This window comes from Callithrix jacchus, chromosome 22 (genome assembly GCF_049354715.1).
Source record: "Callithrix jacchus isolate 240 chromosome 22, calJac240_pri, whole genome shotgun sequence".
Taxonomy (NCBI): Eukaryota; Metazoa; Chordata; class Mammalia; order Primates; family Cebidae; genus Callithrix; species Callithrix jacchus.
The window spans coordinates 49,686,268-49,692,645 of NC_133523.1; the positions used below are offsets into that span (position 1 = coordinate 49,686,268).

At 44.9% G+C, this 6,378-nt stretch overlaps 1 long non-coding RNA gene across 2 annotated transcripts; it reads left to right on the plus strand.

The window, feature by feature from the left end:
* Positions 1-681: 681 nt before the first annotated feature.
* Positions 682-5,773, plus strand: LOC103790115 (uncharacterized). 2 transcript variants are annotated; one of them, XR_008478754.2, is made up of 4 exons: positions 682-755; positions 1,000-1,172; positions 1,628-1,667; positions 1,843-5,773. It is a non-coding gene; the product is annotated as an uncharacterized LOC103790115 (long non-coding RNA). The 2 variants fall into 2 exon arrangements; XR_616303.5 differs by lacking the exon at positions 1,843-5,773 and having other exon boundaries at positions 1,628-1,829.
* Positions 5,774-6,378: the final 605 nt, after the last annotated feature.

Sequence of the window (6,378 nt, forward strand, 5' to 3'; positions counted from 1 at the left end):
GCTGGGACCACAGTTGTATACCACCATGCCCAGCTAAATTTTTTTTTTTTTTTTTTGTAGAGATGGAGTTTCTACATGTCGCTCAGACTGATCTTGAACTCCTGGGCTCAGGCAATCCTCCCGCCTCAGCTTCCCGGAGTGCTGGGATTACAGGGGCTTTGGGAAAAAATTGTTTTTCTTTGCTGTTTTAGTTTCATTTCAGCTGAAATTAAATTTGGTTTTGCCGTAGTTTTTGTTTCCCTTTGGCAGACTTAGCTCAGCTCTGTAGCTGATTTGCAAATCAGGCTGAAAGACACGTCAGGTTTAGGTGTAGCTCTCATTATAGGCACTGAGCGTCTCTCAGATGTCTTACCCATGTTGAAAACGTTTGTGTGCTCACACTGAGTAACGTATCTGTTCAGAGAATTTCAAAAGACAGGAGTGAAAATGCGTTGCATGATAAAAACCTGTTCTACCTTTCATAGCATCCTTGACATTCAAGACCTGCAGAATACACTTGGAGGAACCATCCAGAAATTCTCATTTTAAGATATAAAAGTCCTCCGAACACACTAACCTTCAGTTTGGCTACAACGAAGCAGCTACAGCCACTGTGGAGCTAAGCTGAAAGCTGCCTTAAAACGAAGCGAAAACTTCCAGTCAAATCATTCACACATCACAGAAGCTTCTAGGAACTCCCTCACAATTGAAAGAGAGAAAGAAAGGGAGAACGGGAGAAAGAGAGTTCCTAGAGGGATCGCTGTAACTGTCAGAAGGTATTAAAAGAAACACGCTTTTGTCACTGTTAACCAGATGAATGTGGTGATTTTGGCAAATTTGGCCATTCAGGGAGTAAACCGTCAGCAAAAAAAACCCAGTCATTTGGAGAAGTGATTTTCAGGGGATTTGTTTAGCGTTGGTAATGTCTAAAGGTTACATGTGTGGTTGTCGGTTTTATGATGATCTTTAAGGCATTCCAATGTATCTTTGTGTATACAATCTCCTCCATGCCTCACACAGTTCACAGGAAGATAAAGGAATTCACGTGGCTTATGAGGAATGGAGACCGAATCTGATTTCACGTTGTTTAGAAAGAAACGGATGAGCACCGAAACCACGTATTTGAATTTTAAGGAGTCCAGCCGACAGATGTTGTCTCGGCTTATCCCGCTGCTGTGGAATTCTGCCCCAAGGTAAAAGCAAGCTTTGATTTCAACACCATATGCATGGCAGTGAAGTTAGGCAAATGAATGATGTCTTCCATACACAGTGCTACGTGTTTGGCATAAGGAATTCCTCCCTTGCCCGGCAGTAAACAGACTTAAACACACCATCTGTTTGCACACCAACTGTTTGCATGGAACCTTTTTTTTTCCTTATATTTTTCTTTTCTCTGTAATGTTAATGTTCTGACAACTTTATGTTTTCTTTCTTTTTTAAAAACCGAAATCTGCATTTGTGTTGACTTAGATCTGGGCTACCTTACGTGGTTCCTTGGTTCATTTATACACTTGGATGTGTTCCATTAAAAAACGTGATCACTTTCTTTTTCTTCCGATTTTGGTTACAAAAGCTAAGAACTTTCAGAACACAATTTTGTTTTAGTCTTTAACAAGGGGATGTTTCGTGTTGTTCTCTGGTTTTTCAGATGGATGGACACGGAAAAGACAACTAATACCCTGAAACTGGTAAAACTTGATTATTCATTCCTAGAGTCTGATAATTATAACTGTCCAATAACTTGTTAACTTCGGTTCTGTTTCCCTATTTAGAACCTCTCCTTTCTTATTTGAGAAAAACCTTTGAGGATGTTATCTCGTTACAGATTTACTTATCTCAGTACGCATTCCCTTGACCTTTTAGCTTATCCTGACCATTCAAATATTTTGAAACATCTGTGTCAGAAAAACAAGAAGAGCATGTGAGACTCCCCGTGCGCACGCGGTGGGCCCCTCTGTGAACTGTGCCAAACAAATTCCAAATGAAGTGATGGAGGATATCCCAGAAGAAAATTAGCACAGTCTTTTTTATTCAAACCCAGTTGGCTCTATGTAGATGGACTCTTATTCTAAACTTTTCTGTTTTTTAAAAAAAAATTCAGAGTAAATACATACAGTGTTAGCAGCTTTCTAGAGACCACCGTGCGCCCCTCCCGTTTCACAGCCACCCCACTGTAACTGTTAAAGATGTCTGTAGGCTGGGTGCAGTGGCTCATGCCTGTAATCCCAGCACTTTGGGAGGCTGAGGTGGGTGGATCACCTGAGGTCAGGAGTTTGAGACCAGCCTGGCCAACATGGTGAAACCCTGTCTCTACTAAAAATACAATAATTAGCTGGATGTGGCAGGCGCCTGTAGTCCCAGCTACTCGGGAAACTGAGGCAGGAGATTCTCTTGCACCTGGGAGACAGAGGTTATAGTGAGCCGAGATCATGCCATTGCACTCTGGCCTGGGACACAAGAGTGAAACTCGGTCTCAAAAAAAAAAAGACGTTTTGTGTTTCCCTCCTCTTTCTGTAGAAGCGCTCATCAGCCTCCTTTTCGGATCCATTTCTTTCTAATTCCTCACTTTCCTCACTTACACAGAATTGTGGCTCCATAAAAAACAACACATTTTCTGAGTGAATAATCACTATCAACCCAGCATTAAAGTTTTCCTTTTAAAGTTTTTCCTTCCAGTTTTTAATTTGTATCTTCACACAGTTGCAGCAATTGCTCATGTTGACGAGTAATTACTGTGAGACAGGCTCTGTGCTGACTGTTAATACAGACTCTTCTATTTATTCCTCCCAAGAAAACACAGGAGGTGGGTTTTACAGACCTACCCAGTCACAGAACTAAGTATGCTACAGTTAAGGTTCAAACTCTGGTTTGCATTAGGCCAACATAAAATAAGACATTTTGCCTGACTGTTTCAGTTCATTTTTTGTTTTGCTTCATAACACATCATAACTGCGTTTCCACTTTTTAATTTCTTTTTTTTTTTTTTTTTGAGACGGAGTTTCGCTCTTGTTACCCAGGCTGGAGTGCAATGGCGTGATCTCGGCTCACCGCAACCTCCGCCTCCTGGGTTCAGGCAATTCTCCTGCCTCAGCCTCCCGAGTAGCTGGGATTACAGGCACGCGCCACCATGCCCAGCTAATTTTTTGTATTTTTAGTAGAGACGGGGTTTCACCACGTTGACCAGGATGGTCTCGATCTCTTGACCTTGTGATCCACCCGCCTCAGTCTCCTAAAGTGCTGGGATTACAGGCGTGCGCCACCATGCCCAGCTAATTTTTTGTATTTTTAGTAGAGATGGGGTTTCACCGTGTTGACCAGGATGGTCTCGATCTCTTGACCTCGTGATCCACCCGCCTCGGCCTCCCAAAGTGCTGGGATTACAGGCTTGACACTTTTTAATTTCTTTAAGGGATATTTATTAAAGGACTGCTGTGTGCTAGATACGTGACGTAACCAGCGCAATGACTGCATGGTTATGGAGTACAGGCGCGACACTTAGGATATTTTTGGTGTGGTGCTATTAGGGGAAATGTGCTTCGAAGGCACTGTCTGGTATGGCAGCCACGAGTCACTTGTGTATGGGGAGCATTTGGGATGTGGCTGAGCTGCGTTGAAATGGGCTCAATTACAGGTGTAAAATGCACACTAGCTTCCAAAGACAAGAGGACAAAATCATAGATGAGTCCTATCTTTTACATTAGTGACATATTAAAATGCTACGATTTTGATGACATTTTGTTAAGTAAAATATATTATTGAAATGAATTTGACCTGTTGATTGGGACTTTTAAAAAATATAACTACTAGAGGCCGGCATGGTGGCTCATGCCTGTAATCCCAGCACTTTGGGAGGCCAAGGCGGGCAGATCACCTGAGGTCGGGAGTTCGAGACCAGCCTGATCAACATGGAGAAATCCCATCTCTATTAAAAATACAAAATTAACTGGTGTGGTGGCACATGCCTGTAATCTCAACTGCTGGGGAGGCTTAGGCAGGGGAATCATTTGAACCCAGGAGGTGGAGGTTGCAGTGAGCTGAGATGACGCCATTGCACTCCAGCCTGGGCAACAAGAGCAAAACTCTGTCTCAAAAAAAAAAAAAAAAAAAAATGTTGCTACTAGAAGACTTAAAAAACACATGGTTCATATTACATTTCCTTTGGACAGCATTGCTCTGGCTTTTTGAATATGTTATATTTTCTCCCTCAGAATAAACTCCCTGGATTGAGGTCAAAGGTACCTTAACTTGCTTTTAGTTTCTATTGCTTTGAAGCACTAATACTTCCAATAGATATTCATGAGAGTGAGCTGTCAATGGAGCTGCTTTTCCAAAACCAGAGCTGCCAGGGCCCTGTTTTTGTCTGTTTTGTACTTGGAGACATGTATTTCTGAGTGTGTATATATGTCCATGTGTGGGTAGATGTGTATACGCACATGTGACTGCACAGCTAGGAGTATTTGTGGGTGTCTGTGTGAGTGTATGTGCATACCTGCACACGTGTGACCATGTCTATGAGTATCTGTGTCTCTGTGTGTGAGTATATATGGGTACACATGCATTTGTGTGATCATATGCCTATGAGTATTTGTCTGTGTGTACACATGCATGCGTGTGATCATATGCCTGAGTATCTGTGTGTATACGTGTGTGTATACATGCATGCATGTGATCATATGCCTATCAGTGTTTGTGGGTGTCTGTGTGGGTGTATATATACACGAGTGTGATCATACATCTCTGAGTGTTTGTGGGTGTCTGTGTGTATGTACACAAGTGTGATCATACGCCTATGAGTGTTTGTGGGTGTGTGTAAACATGCATGCGTGTGATCATATGCCTATGAGTGTTTGTGGGTGTCTGTGTGTGTACGTATGCATGCGTGTGACCATATGCCTATGTTTGTGGGTGTCTGTGTACACATGCATGTGTATGATCATATGCCTATGAGTGTTTGTGGGTGTCTGTGTGTGTACGTATGTATGCGTGTGACCATATGCCTATGTTTGTGAGTGTCTGTGTGTGTGTGTACACATGCATGCGTGTGACCATATGCCTATGTTTGTGGGTGTCTGTGTACACATGCATGTGTGTGATCATATGCCTATGAGTGTTTGTGGGTGTCTGTGTGTGTACGTATGCATGCGTGTGACCATATGCCTATGTTTGTGGGTGTCTGTGTACACATGCATGTGTGTGATCATATGCTTATCATCAGATGCCTGTGTATGAGTACATGTGTGTAGACATGCATGCGTGTGACCACATGTCCATTAATACTTGTCTGTGTGCATACTCAGGAGAGCCCGTTCACAGGGCATAAGGCAGGGCCTTGTAGGCCTTGGGAGAGAGAATGTTCTTGAACCTAAAGCAATGTGGATTCCTGGCCCAGTTTCCCTTCGTGCATTTATTTTAAATTATTATGTATTTATTTCTGCCAGAGTCAACACAAGCATACAGTTTCCCTTCAGCAGCGTGGGCAGGGAGGCTTTTGGCGGGGCAGAGGGCCCCGCGAGAGAGGAGGAGGAAGGGCGGCAGAGGCCAGGGGAGAGGCCCGGGGAGTGACTGGCTGGCTGCAGGGTGTGGAGCCTGAGCGCAGCGGCGTCCAGGCTGCGGTTCGTCCCCTGCAGAGGAGGCCCTGTGGTTAGAGGAGCCGGTGGGAATGAGTCTCAAGCTGGTGGGGTCCTGCCTGCAGTTCCCACGCTTCCTGGGCCCCGTCTCCACCGCGGGGGAGAGCACAGGGCCAGGGGCGCATTCCTCCTGCAGGGCGGGGCGCGGTCCCCTCGGCTGCGGCTGGACCTAGGGCTTTGGCCAGCCCTGCGCCCCCACCCACCCGTGAGGCCAGCTGGGCCTGAGGCGCCCCCGCCCCGCCCCGTGCAGCCCCCGAGGTCCCCCAGTGACCTCCCCGCACCCAAATCCAGGCAACTGTAACCGAACTGAGGTCCGGGCCGGGGGGGTCCCTGTGAAAGCTGAACCTTAAAGACGAGCTTTGGGTGAAAAGGAAAGTTGGTTCCATTAAAGCGGCGCCCTCCCCACCCCCAGGCGGTGAACGGTGGAGGGAGGCGGGGGTTTTGCTATGAGCCGAGATCGCGCCACAGCACTCCAGCCTGGCGGACCACAGTGAAACTTGAGTTTCCAAAAAAAAAAAAAAAAAAAAAAAAAAAAGACATGTTTTGTGTTTCCCTCCTCTTTCCGTAGACGCACTCATCAACCTCATTTTCTGATCCATTTTTTTTTTTTTTTCTAATTCCTTGATTGCCTCACTTACACATAAAAAAAAATAATACTTTTTTTCAAGTCACTAATCACGACCAACTTAGCAAAAACGTTTTCCCTTTTTAAGTGTTTCCGTCCGGTTGTTAATTTGTGTCTTCACACGGTTGCAGCAACCGCTCACGTTTC